The 18,973-nt window shown below is 45.6% G+C and overlaps 1 protein-coding gene across 3 annotated transcripts in view; it reads right to left on the bottom strand.

Annotated features, from left to right (window-relative positions):
• The window catches only part of LOC126470676 (retinol dehydrogenase 13-like), a 196,165-nt gene that overhangs the window by 134,853 nt on the left and 42,339 nt on the right, over window positions 1–18,973 (bottom strand). The window contains exon 1 of one of the 3 annotated variants that reach the window (XM_050098672.1): window positions 469–526. The exons of the other annotated variants lie outside the window; for them this stretch is intronic. The gene's annotated coding sequence lies outside the window, so the exon portion shown is untranslated. Of the gene's footprint in view, window positions 1–468; window positions 527–18,973 lie in introns of those variants that run through there. 3 annotated transcript variants of the gene reach the window in all.

Genomic DNA, 18,973 nt, shown 5'->3' with positions numbered 1-18,973 from the left:
TCTTAAAGTACTATACACACATATATTGCGTTATGTACGACACTTCATTGTGAAACCCAGTTGTACTTTTGCAATAATATAACGCCCTTGTACGCCTTAATTTGATAAGCATTCTTGCAGTAGCCTTCCAAGGACATGGATGGGTAGTCAAAAGAAAAACAAAAAAGCAATAACTGGGTTTCGAACACGGGTCGCGAAAGTGTTTAGTAACAACGCTATCCGCTGTGCCACCGCTTTGGCTGAAGCTACTGTGTACTAAAAGGCATATAAACAGCGGTGGAAACTTCGACCGTCGTCGTCTTGGAAACGGTCGAGTATCTACGGATAAGCCGTGAGACATGTTCCGTTATTTTGGCCCCTCTTAATCTGAGCAAAGTTTCTGGGAAATTGTATGATGGCACTTGCCATATTCTCGTCTAAGTAAGACTTGGGACACAGCAACGACAGTCGGTGGAAAGATCCACTCACGTTACGCCAACTGAAGAGCAGAGACGACACCACGCAGACGCGTCCCGAAACCTGCGGTGGCAGCACACACACTGAGGACTGCGGCTCGGGTCCCGACTGCGCAACTCTCCCAACTCCCCCCCCCCCCCCCCCCCCTGCCACTTCACCAGCGGAGTAGCCTGGCCCAGCTGGCGACTGCAGGAGGGACGTGTGTGGGAGGGGGCTTCAAAAAGTAAGCTGCAAATTATCACAGCAGGCCAAGTAAACTTTATTGAGTGCTACACCACATTTCAAAGTGACCCACATACATCACACCATTTTGGAAAATAGTCATCAAGTCTCTGTAAACAACGTTCTACCAGTCGTTCAATTCCTCGGAAGTAGATATCTGTTTCTTGGGCACAGAGCTATTCGAAAACCGCTGTGTGAACGTTTTCATCTTTCCCCCACGTGTCCTTTCGGCTTGCCAAAAGTTGGATATTGCATTGTGTAAAATCTCGAATTGCCAATCACCATCACTCACGCCTGTGCGTCATTGGCCAAGTAGTTGGCATCATTTCACTGCGGTGTGCGCGCATTGTACACTACTGGCCATTAAAATTGTCACACCAAGAAGAAATGCAGATGATAAACGGGTATTCATTGGACAAATATATTATACTGGAACTGACATGTGATTACTTTTTCACGCAATTTGGGTGCATAGATCCTGAGAAATCAGTACCGAGAACAACCACCTCTGGCCGTAATAACGGCCTTGATACGCCTGGACATTGAGTCAAACAGAGCTTGGATGGCGTGTACACGCACAGCTGCCCATGCAGCTTCAACACGATACCACAGTTCACCAAGAGTAGTGACTGACGTATTGTGACGAGCCAGTTGCTGGGCCACCATTGACCAGACGATTTCAGTTGGTCCGAGATCTGGAGAATGTGCTGGCCTGTGCAGGACCTGCACCATGCGGTCGTGCATTATCCTGCTGAAATGTAGGGTTTCGCAGGGATCGAATGAAGGGTAGAGCCACGGGTCGTAACACATCTGAAATGTTACGTCCACTGTTCAAAGTGCCGTCAATGCGAACAAGAGGTGACCGAGACGTATAACCAATGACACCCCATACTATCACGTAGGGTGATACGCCAGTATGGCGATGATGAATACACGCTTCCAATACGCGTTCACCGCGATATCGCCAAACACGGGTGCAACAATTGTGATGCTGTAAACAGAAACTGGATTCATCCGAAAAAATGACGTTTTGCCATTCGTGCACCCTGGTTCGTCGCTGAGTACACCATCGCAGGCGCTCCTGTCTGTGATGCTGCGTCAAGGGTAACCGCAGCCATGGTCTCCGAGCTGATACTCCATGCTGCTGCAAAAGTCGTCGAACTGTTCGTGTAGATGGGTGTTGTCTTGCAAACGTCCCCATCTGTTGACTCAGGGATCGAGACGTGACTGCACGATCCGTTACAGCCATGCGGATAAAATGCCTATGATCTCGACTGCTAGTGATACGAGGCCGTTGGGATCCAGCACGGCGTTCCGTATTACACTCCTGAAGCCACTGATTTCATATTCTGCCAACAGTCATTGGATCTCGACCAACGCGAGCAGCAATGTCTTGATACGATAAACCGCAATCGCGATAGGCTACAATCCGACCTTTATCAAAGTCGGAAACGTGATCGTACGCATTTCTCCTCCTTACAAGAGGCATAACAACAACGTTTCACCAGGCAACGCCGGTCAACTGCTGTTCGTGTATGAGACATCGGTTGGAAACTTCCCTCATGTCAGCACGTTGTAGGTGTCGCCACCGGCGCCAACCTTGTGTGAATGCTCTGAAAAGCAAATATCGCAGCATCTTCTTGCTGTCGGTTAAATTTCGCGTCTGTAGCACGTCATCTTCGTGGTGTAGCAATTTTAATGGCCAGTAGTGTATTTGTTCCATATACCGCCAGAATTTCACGGTGAATCTGTGTAAAAATTTGACGTTTTATCCAGAAGAACCGTACTGTCTCGCTTACTTTAACTTTGGAGCACGTTTCCAATTGCCGCTACATTTCACTCCCACACTGTGATGCACCTCTTATCCGTACCGCAGCAGAACAGTGCGTGCCGGACGCTTGAAACATGTACTCTTCTGACAGTGTGCCAGCTTGTTACGACTGGCCTTAGCGCGGAACGACATGTGTTAACTTACTTTCTGAAGACCCTACGTATAAGACGGCGGCCGGTGGAAAAAAAATGAACAGGACTACCTGGAGATGGCAACAAGGCAGCTTTCCGAAATACCACACCAAATGGACGACGTCCCCCGGTTGAATACTTGAGAACTATTCAAAACAATTTATCTCAAACACGCTCTGTTCCTAAATCCCATTTTTTTAGTCTATTAACGGGATTCAGTTGCAAGACTAAAAGAAGGAGAAAAATAGACGGATCGTCCATAAACAAAAAACTCCTCATAGGGATCTTAATTATGGATAAATTTCTGCTACTCTCTGTTATAAAGGAAGTAACAAGCAAGTGGATCATCTCGAGGAATACCGTCCAAAATAAGCAAAATGGTCTGGTAACGTATTTCGGACTCGATACTGAAAGTAATTTTCGGCGGGGATGATCCTGTGGAAATAAGTTGTATTACGACAAGAGAACAGACAGCTCTCATAAAAAAATTAAAACAATACGGTCAGTTGTAAAAGAGATATTAAGGTAGAATACGAATGTTTAACATAAACTACCGCCGGCCGCTGTGGTCGAGCCGTTCTAGGCGCTTCAGTCTGGTACCGCGCGACCGCTACGGTCACAGGTTCGAATCCTGCCTCGGGCATGGATGTGTGTGATGTCCTTAGGTTAGTTACGTTTGAGTAGTTCTAAGTTCTAGGGGACTGATGACCTCAGATGTTAGGTCCCATAGTGCTCACAGCCATTTCAACCGTAAACTACTAGAAAAAATGCGCCACGGTCCGGGACTAGGTCATTTTATTGAGAAGTTAGGTGACAGGTAGTTCATCATTGTAGGAGTATATGATAACAAATTCAAACTAAATGAAACACGCGTCACAGTAAAGGGAGCCCAGCTAGTTGCAACAGTACACAGTGTACCTCCTCTCTCGTGGGAATGCTGGCGGTTATTTTCGCGTCACGAAAATGCCGAACCGCATCCTCCAATACACTGTCCCAAGCACCTTGAGACGTTTGTTGCAGTTCGGCAATTGTTCTTGCAGACGCTGGAGAACGAGTAAGTTCCAACTTAATCATGTCTCATGCTCGTTAAATTGGCGAGAGATCTGATGATCTTGGTGGCCAGGACAGTTATTGTACACCACGAAGACCACGTTGCGTTGCAGCAGCCGTATGTGGACGTCCAGTGTTCTGCTGACAGAGAAGGTCACCTTCCTGTCGAAGAAATGGTAGTAGCACTGTGATAACAGCTTATGCCGTGTAGAGGGCACTGATTACATTACCCTGCAGAAACCCCATGAAGCCTGGGCTGGGACGTGTGTGTCGTGGGCGTAAGCATTCTGGAATAGGCAGCTCTCGAGGTCTGGTCCATATACATGTACGTCCATTACTCGCATACAGACAGAACTTACTGTCCTCACTGAAGACAATAGAGCGCCATTCCACTCTACAGACAACTCTTTATCGACATCAGTGTAGACACGCTTAGCGGTGGCGTGGTATCAGTCAGTGGTACCCTGGCCAGAGGCGCACCTGGTCTTAATCCTGCTGGAAGCAGAGAGTTTCTATTCGTCCCTGACGACACAGCACGTGCGACATGTACCCAGATTTCATCCTTGGATGATACTTTGTCGGGCACAGCTGCTCGGACAATGCGTCGATCTTGACGTATCTCTGTACTACGCGGACGTTCAGAACCTGGTCTACAGAAGTAGGAATGTTCCACGGACCAGTGTTGAAAGCAACGACACACAACAGACATAAACGATGTGATCAAAAGTGTCCGGACATCTGGCTGAAAATAACTTACAAGTTCGTGGCGCCCTCCAGCGGTAATGCTGGAATTCATTATGGTGTTGGCCCACCGTTAGCCTTGAAGACAGCTTTCACTTTCGCAGGCAAACGTTCAATCTGTTGCTGGAAGGTTTCTTGGGCAATGACAGCCCATTCGTCACAGAGTGCTGCATTGGGGATAGGTGTCGATGTCGGTGGGTGAGGCCTGGCGCGAAGTCGGCGTTCCAAAACATCCCAAAGGTGTTCTATAGGATTCAGGCCAGGACTCAGCGCAGGTCAGTCCATTACAGGGATGTTATTCTCGTGTAACCACTCCACCACAGATCGTGCATTATGAACAGGTGCTCAATCATGTTGAAAGATGCAATCACCATCCCCAAACTGCTCTTCAACAGTGATGTGCAATAAGGTGCTTAAAACATCAATGTATGCCTGTGCTGTGATAGTGCCACACAAAAAAACAAGGGGTGAAAGCCCCCTCCATGAAAATCACGACCACACCATAGCACCACCGCCTCTGAATTTTACTGATTGCACTACACACGCTGGCAGATGACGTTCACGGGGCATTCGCCATACCCGCACACTGCTATCGGATCAAAATGGCTCTGAGCACTATGGGACTCAACTGCTGTGGTCATAAGTCCCCTAGAACTTAGAACTACTTAAACCTAACTAACCTAAGGACATCACACACATCCATGCCCGAGGCAGGATTCGAACCTGCGACCGTCGCGGTCGTGCGGTTCCAGACTGTAGCGCCTTTAACCGCTCGGCCACTTCGGCCGGCCTGCTATCGGATCGCCACATCGTGTCCCATGATTCATCACTCCACACAACATTTTTCCACTGTTCAGTCGTCTAATGTTTACTCTCCGTACATCAACTGAGGCATCATCTGGCATTTACCGGTGTGATGTGTGGTTGTGAGACGACGCTCGACCACTAAATCCAAGTTTTCTCACCTCCCGCCTGACTGTCACAGTACTTGCAATGGATCCTGATGCAGTCTGGAATTCCTGTGTGATGCTCAGGATAGATGACTGCCTATTACATATTACTACTCTCTTCAACCGTCGGCGGTCTCTGTCAGTGAACAGACGAGGTCGGCCTGTACGCTTTTGTGCTGTACGTGTCCCTTCACGTTTCCACTTCACTATCACTTCGGAAACAGTGGACCTATGGATATTTAGGTGTGTGGAAGTCTCGCATACAGATTTATGACACAAGTGACACCCAATCACCTGACCACTTTCGAAGTCCGTGAGTTCCGCGGAGCGCTCCATTCTGCTTTCTCACGATGTCTAATGACTGATGAGGCATCTGATATGTAGTACCTGGAGTATAAGACAACAAGTGTCTGGCGCAGATGTTAGATTGGTTATGCTGCTACAATGGCAGGTTATCAAGATTTACGTGAGTTTGAACGTGGTGTTATAGTCGGCGCACGAGCGATGAGACACAGCATATCCGAGGTAGCGATGAAGTAAGGATTTTCCCATACGACCATTTCACGAGTGTACCGTCAAGATGAGGTATCCAGTAAAACATCAAATCTCCGACATCGCTGCTGCCGGAAAAAGATCCTGCAAGAACGGGACCAACGACGACTGAAGAGAATTTTTCAACGTGACAGAAGTGCAACTCTTCAGCAAATTGCTGCAGATTTCAGAATGGGCCATCAGCAAGTGTCAGAGTGCGAACCATTCAACGAAATATCATCGATATGGGCTTTCAGAGCCGAAAACCCACTTGTGTACCCTTGATGACTGCACAGCACAAAGCTTAACGCCTCGCTTGGGCTTATAAACACCGATATTGGGCTGTTGATGACTGGAAACATATTGCTCGGTCGGACGATTGTAGCTTCAAATTGTATCAAGCGGATGGACGTGTATAGGTATGGAGACAACCTCATGAATCCATGGACCCTGCATGTCAGCAGGGGACTGTTCAAATTGGTGGAGGCTTTGTAATGGTGTGGGACGCGTGCAGTTGGAGTGATATAGGACCCTGATATGTGTAGGTACGACTCTGACATGTGACACGAACGTAAGCATCCTATCTGATGACCTGCATCCATTCACACCCATTGTGCATTCCGAGAGACTTGGGCAATTCCAGCAGGACAATGCGACACCCTACACTTCCAAAATTGCTACAGAGTGGCTCCCGCAACACTCTTCCTAGTATAAACACTTCCGCTCGCGACCACACTCCCCAGACATGAACATTATTGAGCATGTCTGGGATGCCTTGCAACGCGCTGTTCGGAAGAGATCTCCACCCCCTCGTACTCTTACGGGTTTATGGACAGCCCAGCAGGATTCATGGTGTCAGTTTCGTCCAGCACTACTACAGACATTAGTCGAGTCCATGCAACGTCGTGTTGTAGCACTTTCGCGTGTTCGCAGGGCCCTACACGATATTAGGCAGGTGCACCAGTTTCTTTGGCTCTTCGGTGTATAATGCGTTCATCTCTGTTCCATATGTCAGTGAAATCTGCAGTAATTTCCATCTAGCTGGTCATCAATCTATTTAAGTGGCACCTTTTACTTAAATCTTTCTGAATACAAGTGTTTAGGCCAAGGATTCGTGTGGCTCGCGGTTCTCAGCTGTATTTTATAACATGCATGAAGCAACTAACAGCCGAATCCAAAAACGTAAACTAACGTTAAGTGCGTCTTAAGAGTGTATTTTTCTTGCTTAGTAACAAAGTACTTAAAGAGATAGTATTATTTTAAGATGTGCATAATTTTAACTGATGTTGGTGAATCTTGTATCTCGCCTGGATGGTGGCGCTTGGGTCTGCTCCTGAAAACTGAAGGGTACGCCGAATGTAGGAAGCTAGGAGGAGCAGGCGAGGTAGAAATCTCGGTACTGCAGTGTGAATTTAAATCACCTTTACTTTAGCAAGAAGATGAATACATAACTTTGCACTGAGGAGCACGTAGGTGCGAAGCCGAATGTCTCAAGCTACAAGAAGTTACACAGGCAAAATCTGTAATGGCGCGTCCACTATGAAATAGAAACAATGCTGCTTGGTCGTCTACTCGGAATCAAATGGGCTGAATCCGGAGCGACGCTCGTAGTGCTGCACAGCGCCGGCTAGAGGGCACTGTCGTCGGTGTCAGCGTCGTAGTGCCACCCTAGCAGAGAGCACCTACGTTGTGGCATCGTAGCTATCGATACCACAGTGAATTTGTAAGTGAGCTAATTAAAGTTTGTCGCTTGCGCTGTCACTGTAGGACTGATAGACGTGAGAGGGGGCATATTTTATAATTCGACTTCCAATGCTGACAACTCAAGAGCGTGGACAGCTAGCACCGATCACATGCTTTGTTATAAATGTCAAAGGGAATTAACATGGATTCCGAAAGTGCGTTATAGAGACGGTCATTTTAAAATGCGGTTCATATTTGTAGCAAGTAATTTGCTATCAAATTAAGGCTGTTGTAATACAATGCAATGAATAAAAGAAAAAAATGACACTGCTGGCCGTTGTGGCCGAGCGGTTCTAGGCACTTCAATCTGGAACTGCGCGACCGCTACGGTCTCAGGTTCGACTCCTGCCTCGGGCGTGGGTGTGTCTGATGTCCTTAGGTTAGTTAGGTTTAAGTATTCTAAGTTCTAGGGGACTGATGACCTCCAATGTTTAGTCCCAAAGTGCACAGAGCCATTTGAACCATTTGAAAAATGACAGTCAGAATATTTAGTAAACTTTTGTGACAGTGGATGTCAAATTAAACACCTTTCAGCCGTCTAGTTTCCAAACTTGTTTTATTTGGCTACCAGTTTCAGCGTTTTACTACGCCATCTTCAGGCCCCTGACCGACGTATGGGAAGACTCTCGAAAAAAGAAAAAAATCTTAAAAAAAACTTGTAAAATAGAAACACTACAAAAGTAGCTTAGTTACATATTTCCACTAAGATTAAAACTACTAAAGAAACTGTTATAAATAAATTCATAAAAATATTAAGCAACTACACATCAATAAAAATATAGCACAGTAACTCACCGTTAAATCTTTTTATAAATTAGTTTTATCTTACTGTCCTTTTTCTGGGCGTTAACATCGATAAAATGAGATATGAACTCCTGCCGTTTCGTTGAAGGATTCATAGTTCCCTTCTCTATAGCCAAAAACGCTAAGTTTCACAGTGTGTCATTGTGTTGTGAAGGTAGGTTTTAAAGCGTTTTAACCCACTTGTGCTTCATTCACAAGTCGCGGTGGTTGCTGGAATTGGAAGAACCAACGACAGTAATTTTACACATTCATAGAACACTTTTTTAAATCGATTGTTTATAATGTTTTATAAGGAGGTCCTTAGGCTGTAGACATTTATCCTCACTGCTCTAAATAATCCTAAGTTCTCCTTTCAGTTTTTCGGTGTCAAAGAAAGGAAATATTTTAAGTATGAAATGATAATTAAATCGAGACCCTAAGCTTTCTACAGGCGTTGATACACATCAACTGGGACAATTGAAAATGTGTGCCCCGACCGAGACTCGTATCCGGGATCTCCTGCTTACATGGCAGACGCTCTATCCATCTTTTTTTTTCTTTTTTTCATTTTGTTCGGTATTGTTCGTTGCGCTTGGTATGGGCGGACGTCACAAGACATCAGTTTAAGTTGATCGTTGATTCCTTTACTCAGTTTTTTATTACAGAGGGCGAGCAGCCCTCTGACCGAACACGCTGAGCTACCGTGACGACATTCATCTGAGCTATCGAGGGCACAGAGGATAGTGCGACTGCAGGGATTTATCCCTTGCACGCTCCCCGTGAGACCCACATTCCCAACTTAATGTACACACACTACATTCGTAGTGCCCCTGCCCATTACACTCATTACTCGCGGCAGACAATCTTACAGAGTCCCATGATGATGATGAGCGTTTGGCGTCAATGGCCGGGAGGCCCCTCGCGGGGCAGGTCCGGCCGCCATATCGCAGGTCTTATTACATTCGGCGCCACATTGGGCGACCTGCACGCCGGATGGGGATGAAATGATGATGAACACAACACAACACCCAGTCCCTGAGCGGAGAAAATCTCCGACCCAGCCGGGAATCGAACCCGGGCCCAGAGGACGGCAATCCGTCACGCTGACCACTCAGCTACTGGGGCGGACTACAGAGTCCCATAAGAGTTTGGAAATGCGTGTGCACCCAGCACAGAAGAAGAAGGTTAATGGCCTTAACTACATGAAGATGATACCTGTTCTTGTCCGAAAGAACAGATACCACCTTCATATATTTTAAGTAGGTTTTCAACTTCACGTATCGAAAAATTGTTTATCCTACAGCTTTTCAGGGCCGGCCGAAGTGGCCGTGCGGTTAAAGGCGCTGCAGTCTGGAACCGCAAGACCGCTACGGTCGCAGGTTCGACTCCTGCCTCGGGCATGGATGTTTGTGATGTCCTTAGGTTAGTTAGGTTTAACTAGTTCTAAGTTCTAGGGGACTAATGACCTCAGCAGTTGAGTCCCATAGTGCTCAGAGCCATTTGAACCATTTGAACAGCTTTTCTGGCTGAGAACTTTTCCCCTTTTACAAGTGCTGTAAAATCTGTTTCATGAAAGACATGGAATCATGTTTCCATGTTTACTACTATTGTGTCAATTATTTCGAATGCTAGCCTTCACAATTTCTGAATACTTGCTTCAGTTCTGTTGAAATTAATTACAGATACTACTGCTCAATTTATAAGGCTCTATGCATTTCAGAATGATTTCCTCACATCTTAGTGTAAGAACAGAAAGAGAGCCGGTAGTCGTTGCACCGACACCCCACGCTGTCCAGCGCAGCTGTATGTTTCTACGGCTGCACACAGAACCCTGGATAGCCTCCTAGTCAAGATGCAGCAGCATCATTACGGGTAGAAGGTCATGCGGAATCAGTTAGCTCCGTAGTCTTTCTCACACGATTTTAAAGAAACTGTTCATCAAACAAATGTGATTGTCGCGTTGTGTATAGGTTTATACACTCCTGGAAATGGAAAACAGAACACATTGACACCGGTGTGTCAGACCCACCATACTTGCTCCGGACACTGCGAGAGGGCTGTACAAGCAATGATCACACGCACGGCACAGCGGACACACCAGGAACCGCGGTGTTGGCCGTCGAATGGCGCTAGCTGCGCAGCATTTGTGCACCGCCGCCGTCAGTGTCAGCCAGTTTGCCGTGGCATACGGAGCTCCATCGCAGTCTTTAACACTGGTAGCATGCCGCGACAGCGTGGACGTGAACCGGATGTGCAGTTGACGGACTTTGAGCGAGGGCGTATAGTGGGCATGCGGGAGGCCGGGTGGACGTACCGCCGAATTGCTCAACACGTGGGGCGTGAGATCTCCACAGTACATCGATGTTGTCGCCAGTGGTCGGCGGAAGGTGCACGTGCCCGTCGACCTGGGACCGGACCGCAGCGACGCACGGATGCACGCCAAGACCGTAGGATCCTACGCAGTGCCGTAGGGGACCGCACCGCCACTTCCCAGCAAATTAGGGACACTGTTGCTCCTGGGGTATCGGCGAGGACCATTCGCAACCGTCTCCATGAAGCTGGGCTACGGTCCCGCACCCCGTTAGGCCGTCTTCCGCTCACGCCCCAACATCGTGCAGTCCGCCTCCAGTGGTGTCGCGACAGGCGTGAATGGAGGGACGAATGGAGACGTGTCGTCTTCAGCGATGAGAGTCGCTTCTGCCTTGGTGCCAATGATGGTCGTATGCGTGTTTGGCGCCGTGCAGGTGAGCGCCACAATCAGGACTGCATACGACCGAGGCACACAGGGCCAACACCCGGCATCATGGTGTGGGGAGCGATCTCCTACACTGGCCGTACACCACTGGTGATCGTCGAGGGGACACTGAATAGTGCACGGTACATCCAAACCGTCATCGAACCCATCGTTCTACCATTCCTAGACCGGCAAGGGAACTTGCTGTTCCAACAGGACAATGCACGTCCGCATGTATCCCGTGCCACCCAACGTGTTCTAGAAGGTGTAAGTCAACTACCCTGGCCAGCAAGATCTCCGGATCTGTCCCCCATTGAACATGTTTGGGACTGGATGAAGCGTCGTCTCACGCGGTCTGCACGTCCAGCACGAACGCTGGTCCAACTGAGGCGCCAGGTGGAAATGGCATGACAAGCCGTTCCACAGGACTACATCCAGCATCTCTACGATCGTCTCCATGGGAGAATAGCAGCCTGCATTGCTGCGAAAGGTGGATATACACTGTACTAGTGCCGACATTGTGCATGCTCTGTTGCCTGTGTCTATGTGCCTGTGGTTCTGTCAGTGTGATCATGTGATGTATCTGACCCCAGGAATGTGTCAATAAAGTTTCCCCTTCCTGGGACAATGAATTCACGGTGTTCTTATTTCAATTTCCAGGAGTGTATGTCAGCTCATATGTTGCTGCGAATGAAATTTAGCTAATATACTGAATTTTTCTGTGGACTTGGGAGGAGGTCTCTATCTGTCTCCAATCTCGAGTAATTGGAATTTGTGGTTCATGGTGTGGGTTCCTGTAGTCATGTCCTAGTTCATGAACCACGGGCAACGTATGAGTGGCCAAGTAAGTGGTCCCGACAGTCGGGATACCAGTTACTTTGGAATAAGGCTGGGCATCTCGGACATATTCTGAGTCGTGGTCACCTTTGTGCTCATACGGCAAAGACTACCAAATCCACCGGTTAGTCCCTCAGCCGTTAGGGGTAAAACCCAATGGGACTCGGGGCAAGTAAGGCTAGCAACCTGCTTCCCTGGTACTTTAAATATGATGCTGGCAACAATCAGAGCAAAATGCCTCGGACCTTTGGAGGTGACGGAGTCCCACCTCTAACTGACAAACCAGGGACTCCTAAGATACGACTTGGCAAACAAATGGTAATGAGATGGGGAGCTATTAATATCAATGGGGGCTACTCTGGGAAGAAGGTATAGCTGGCAGAGGCTGCAAGTAAGATGGGGCTGGACGTTTTAGCTGTTAGTGACATTCGGGTAAGGGGTGAGAAAGAAGAGGTAGTGGGAGAATACAAGGTCTACCTGTCAGGAGTCAAAGCAGGAGTAGCACAATATGGTGTAGGGCTTCACATCAGGAAAGAAATGGAACCCAGCGTAGTTGCAATAAGATATGTAAACGAACGACTGATGTGGATAGATTTGACAGTGTCTAGCAAGAAAATTAGGATTGTGTCAGTATATTCGCATTGTGAAGGGACAGATCAAGATAAGATGGATAGTTTTTATGAGGCAATCAGTGATGTAGTTGTTAGAGTAAAGGACAAGGACAGTGTTCTGCTCATGGGTGATTTTAACGCCAGGATTGGAAATCGAACAGAAGGATATGAAAAGGTTATGGGTAAATTTGGAGGGGATATGGAGGCCAACAGGAACGGGAAACAACTCATGGATTTCTGTGCCAGTATGGGCTTAATAATCACAAACTCCTTTTTTTAAACATAAGAACATTCACCGGTATACTTGGGAAGGCTGGGGAACCAGATCTGTCATTGACTATATAATAACAGATCAGGAATTCAGGAAGGCTGTGAGGGACACACGTGTATTCAGGGGATTCTTTGATGACACTGATCATTATTTAATCTGCAGTGAAATTGGGATTGTGAGGCCGAAAGTGCAGGAGGTCAGGTCCATATGTAGGAGGATAAGAGTGGAGAAACTTCAGGATAAGGAAATCAGGCAAAAGTACATAACAGCGATCTCAGAAAGGTACCAGTTAGTTGAGTGTAGTCAATTACAGTCATTGGAAAAGAAATGGACAAGGTACAGGGACACAGTACTAGAAGTGGCTAAAGAATGTCTTGGAACAGTAGTGTGTAAAAGTAGGATGAAGCAAACAGCTTGGTGGAATGATACAGTCAAGGCAGCCTGTAAAAGGAAAAAGAAGGCTTATCAAAAATGGCTACGTACCAGAATCCAGGTAGACAGAGAAAGTTACTTTGAAGAAAGAAACAAAGCCAAACAGATAATTGCAGCATCCAAGAAGAAATCGTGGGAAGACTTTGGAAACAGGTTGGAGACTATGGGTCAAGCTGCTGGAAAACCATTCTGGAGTGTAATTAGCAGTCTTCGAAAGGGAGGTAAGAAGGAAATGACAAGTATTTTGGACAGGTCAGGAAAACTGCTGGTGAATCCTGTGGATGCCTTGGGCAGATGGAGGGAATATTTTGAAGAGTTGCTCAATGTAGGTGAAAATGCGATCAGTAATGTTTCGGATTTCGAGGTAGAATTGGATAGGAATGATGATGGAAATAGGATCACATTTGAGGAAGTGGAAAAAATGGTCAATAGATTGCAGTGCAATAAAGCGGCTGGGGTGGATGAAATTAAGTCGGAACTCATCAAATACAGTGGAATGTCAGGTCTTAAATGGCTACACAGGATAATTGAAATGGCCTGGGAGTCGGGACAGGTTCCATCAGACTGGACAAAAGCAGTAATCACACCAATCTTTAAATATGGAAACAGAAAAGATTGTAACAACTACTGAGGTATCTCTTTAATCAGCGTTGTGGGTAAAATGTTCTCAGGTATTGTTGAAAGGAAAGTGCGAGTATTAGTTGAGGACCAATTGGATGAAAATCAGTGTGGGTTTAGGCCTCTTAGAGGCTGTCAGGACCAGCTCCTTAGCTTACGGCAAATAATGGAGAAGTGTTATGAGTAGAACAGGGAATTGTATCTATACTTTATAGATCTAGAAAAGGCATATGACCGGGTTCCTAGGAGGAAGTTATTGTCTGTTCTACAAGATTATGGAATAGGAGGCAAACTTTGGCAAGCAATTAAAGGTCTTTACATGGATAGTCAGGCAGCAGTTAGAGTTGACGGTAAATTGAGTTCATGGTTCAGAGTAGTTTCAGGGGTAAGACAAGGCTGCAACCTGTCTCCACTGTTGTTCATCTTATTTATGGATCATATGTTGAAAACAATTGACTGGCTGGGTGAGATTAAGATATGTGAACACAAAATAAGCAGTCTTACATATGCGGATGACTTAGTTGTGATGGCAGATTCGATTGAAAGTTTGCAAAGTAATATTTCAGAGCTAGATCAGAAATGTAAGGACTATGGTATGAAGATTAGCATCTCCAAAACGAAAGTAACGTCAGTGGGAAAGAAATATAAACAGATTGAGTGCCAAATAGGAGGAACAAAGTTAGAACAGGTGGACGGTTACAAGTACTTAGGATGCATATTCTCACAGGATGGCAACATAGTGAAGGAACTGGAAGCGAGGTGTAGCAAAGCTGATGCAGTGAGCGCTCAGCTACGATCTACTCTCTTCTGCAAGAAGGAAGTCAGTACCAAGACTAAGTTATCTGTGCACCGTTCAATCTTTCGACCAACTTTGTTGTATGGGAGCGAAAGGTGGGTGGATTCAGGTTACCTTATCAACAAGGTTGAGGTTACGGATATGAAAGTAGCTAGGATGATTGCAGGTACTAGTAGATGGGAACAATGGCAGGAGGGTGTCCACAATGAGGAAATCAAAGAAAAACTGGGAATGAACTCTATAGATGTAGCAGTCAGGGCGAACAGGCTTAGATGGTGGGGTCATGTTACACGCATGGGAGAAGCAAGGTTACCCAAGAGACTCATGGATTCAGCAGTAGAGGGTAAGAGGAGTCGGGGCAGACCGAGGAGAAGGTACCTGGATTCGGTTAAGAATGATTTTGAAGTAATAGGTTTAACATCAGAAGAAGCACCAATGTTAGCACTGAATAGGGGATCATGGAGGAACTGTATAAGGGGGGCTATGCTCCAGACTGAACGCTGAAAGGCATAATCAGTCTTAAATGATGATGATGATGATGATGATGATGATGGTTCACTTCCGACAGCACCCGAGAGAAAATGAAATATAAGTAACATACCTCATGTCTCCTCAACCGTTCGAGAAATCGAAACGAGATTTTGGCAAGTGATAGCACACAACGAGAAGAATTTTTTGCCATGTGGTTAACATACGAAACTTCCCAAGCTACGTCAATATAGCCGAAGCTACAGTTTTTTTTAAAGTCTAGTTTTGTAATTTTTAAAATGTCGTTGGTAGCTAATGACAAGAGAATTTGCTAGTATGAAAATAAAAGTGAAATTTCTTATCTTATGTTACAGCAGACCGACACAATGACGTTTTCCGTAAGGCACTGACCACTCTGGCCCCATATTGCTTGTTTAATAAGACACTTTGTTTCAAGATTCTGTCGCAATAGCTATTCCAAGGGAGTTTGTGCAATTTATACCGGGCTTTGCCAAAAAAAAGTAAAATTAAATGTACCAACAAGAAAAATGTAGCCATTACTCATGCTAATGAAGCTTCTGCAAATGACAAATGATTAACAATCTGGACAAAAATAAATGATCAATTCTTTTGCAGTTTTGGCTAAATGCTATAATGCACCGTATTTTTAATAGTGAACGACTGGAACGGAAACTTACTACATGATTTTCTTCCCCTTTTTCATGTGAAGAATGTGAAAATAATTCGCAGCAAATAGTGTACCGTATTTCTGTTCCTATCGCCATTCAGAGTGAAGTGATGAACTTCTCCACCATATTTGTCTTTTAATACGTTAAAGACAGAGTATATATATTTATAATTTAATGAATAGTGTCCAGCGGTTCATAATGTAATGAAACAAGGTAAATTTTATGGGCCACCGATAGGTGATGAAACGAGATTTGCTGTCGCTTCTTACAACAACGAAAGTGAAGTAAGTGCACGTTTACTTTTACGTCGAGGGCATACGTCTTGATAAGCAATTGTCCTTGTTTTTTCTCAGTTCCTTTCTTGGTAAACCACTGTTTCAGGAGGTTTAAGGTGCAGAAAGAAAATAATTTGCTAAGTTTCAGTATCTCTGGTTCCTTATTAGAAAGATGTTGGGTTACAAGGCTACTCTGAAATTGCAACAAAAGGAACGATTTATTTTGGCCTGACTAGTTACCCTCTCAATTTTCGAAAAGCGTCATCAGTGGCGATTTTTGACTAAAAATTTTTAACAACTCAGATGGAAATAAATCGCCGTTTCTGTTGCAGTTTCAGGGTAATCCTGCTACCCAGTGTATCCAGTGGTGGCTGCTGTGTAAGACCACAAGAACACATGAACACCCTAACTTTCGACACCTTGCGGATTTATTGGTTATATTTCTTTGAGTGCTGTTAAGCGTAACATAGATGCTGCAGTCTGAAAGATAAGGAACTTAAATCTACCGTGCTGCTGCTCCTCTAGAGTGCGTGAAACTTGGCAACAGGGTCGCGAGCACACCTTCAGTTGCGCACGTTTTAAGGAGCTTCTGCACATACGCAAGTCGCCTGGTTTAAGTGCCGTATGGGCAAAATACATACGCATTTGATAAGCAACGTGCATGGTTCAGATGTGCACAGCTAGCCCTTAACACTCAACTACACTCCTTAGACATGTTAACTCACTTACTACATACTGTAGTAAAATTAGATCAGACGTCAGTATATGTTAAAGTTGTACTGACGGTAAAGCTATTTTGTGACGTGCTGAATGAGTTATCGTATACTAGGTTATAAATTTTATTATACAGTACTCCATTTGAGGCGCTGGCAAGGGAAACTCCCCATCACACCACCCTCAGATTTAGTGGCAAGATGGCCTAGTAGATAGCCTATCAAAAACTGAACACAGATCAAGCATGAAAACAGGTTCAAATGGCTCTGAGCACTACGCGACTTAACTTCTGAGGTCATCAGTCGCCTATAACTTAGAACCAACTAAACCTAACTAACCTAAGGACATCACACACATCCATGCCCGAGGCAGGATTCGAACCTGCGACCATAGCGGTCGCTCGGTTCCAGACTGTAGCGCCTAGAACCGCACGGCCACTCCGTCCGGCCATGGAAACAGGAAGAAGGTGTACTGAACTCTGGAAAAAAACACAATACAAACAGTAAGAGGTCCAAGTTTTGCCGGCCGGAATGGCCGAGCGGTTCTGGGCGCTACAGTCTGGAACCGCGCGACCGCTACGGTCGCAGGTTCGAATCCTGCCTCGGGGATGGATGTGTGTGTTGTCCTTAGATTAGTTAGGTTTAAGTAGTTCTAAGTTCTACGGGACTGATGACCTTAGAAGTTAAGACCCATAATGCTCAGAGCAATTTGAACCATTTTTTTTTGGTCCAAGTTTAACATCGAGCGAAAAAGAGTGTCTATTACGTCATGGTTAAGTGTCGGACTGCGAAGTGGACTACCTGGGTTCTAAATTCCCTCCTGCCATTTATTTTTATTTTCTTTTTTTCACAATGTTATGAACTGTTTGTACAGCCACTGAAATGATTGTTCTCTTTCTATGGTCATGGCAGTTCTCATACTATACATTGGTTATAGAATAGGAGTCATGTGGTAAGAATACCTTACCGTCGCAAGTAAATGTGATGGATAGTGTGAGCAGGCGAGATACCACATAGAGGAATCTCAGAAATGAAAACAACAAGTAAATGGGAGTGAACCATGTTACGACAAAGGAATTAAAAGAGTCAAAACTCCCAAAACGAAACACAGCTCCAAAAACGTTAAAACCGTATGTTTTTACAGGGCACAGAGAAACTGTGTGATTGAGAAATTGTGGCATTCATTTGTTGCAGCTTATGTGACAAACTATTAAGTTTTCATCATTTCCTTGGGAGTGGTCATATTCACATTCATACGAACACCTAAATCGGGCAAGGAGGCATATCTCACTCACTCATTCACCAGGCGTACAAATTAGGTGCGTCGGTATGACACACATATGTCACTACTGCCGTGTATCACACACCAGATGAGGATTCGGTCGACTTGCCGTTTTGGCACCAAACGTTTGCTGTTCCCGTTCGAAAGCGACTTCCTTTCGGGTGCTAACAGAGTAGGTGTGCAGAATCATCTTACATTATAGGTCCCTTCCTTACACCTCACTGTTGAAAACGGACTTACACAGACACAAATCTGAATGCAGCTAACAAGGAAAAAAATTATTGGCACAACAGAGATTCGAACACAGATCTGCTACATTTTAGTCCAAGACCGTGACGACTCAGCTACGACAGCGTGGACGATAGCGGTATGCTTTAGAACCTTATGGATATCAGCGTCTCATTTGTATTCTAGTCAAGTGACCAGGTGGGTACACATTACTACTTGAGTTTAATCATTTCCACAAATGGCACTTTGGTGTTTGGAGTAAGTTGTTTACTACATAGAACTCAGCTTTCGTGTGCGGTGTAAACATGAACTATGATGAATCTATTTTTAATGCTAACAGAAAAGTATAGCTGTGAGGACACGTCTTGAGCCATACTTGGCAGCTCAGCCGGTAGAACACTTGCCTCCGAAAGGCAATGGTCCCCAGTTCGAGTCTCAGTACATCAGACGGCTTTAATCTGACAGGCAGTTTCATATCAGCGCACTCTCCACTCTCCACTGCAGAGTGAAAATCTCATTCTCGGAAGGAAAAGTAAATTACCACGAAAAGTTAGCCGCAAAGGAACTAGGGCTTCCAAGAA

This window comes from Schistocerca serialis, chromosome 3 (assembly GCF_023864345.2).
Source record: "Schistocerca serialis cubense isolate TAMUIC-IGC-003099 chromosome 3, iqSchSeri2.2, whole genome shotgun sequence".
Lineage (NCBI taxonomy): Eukaryota > Metazoa > Arthropoda > Insecta > Orthoptera > Acrididae > Schistocerca > Schistocerca serialis.
The sequence above is the reverse complement of the archived record's forward strand: the minus strand, read 5'-3'. Positions and strand labels throughout refer to the sequence as shown.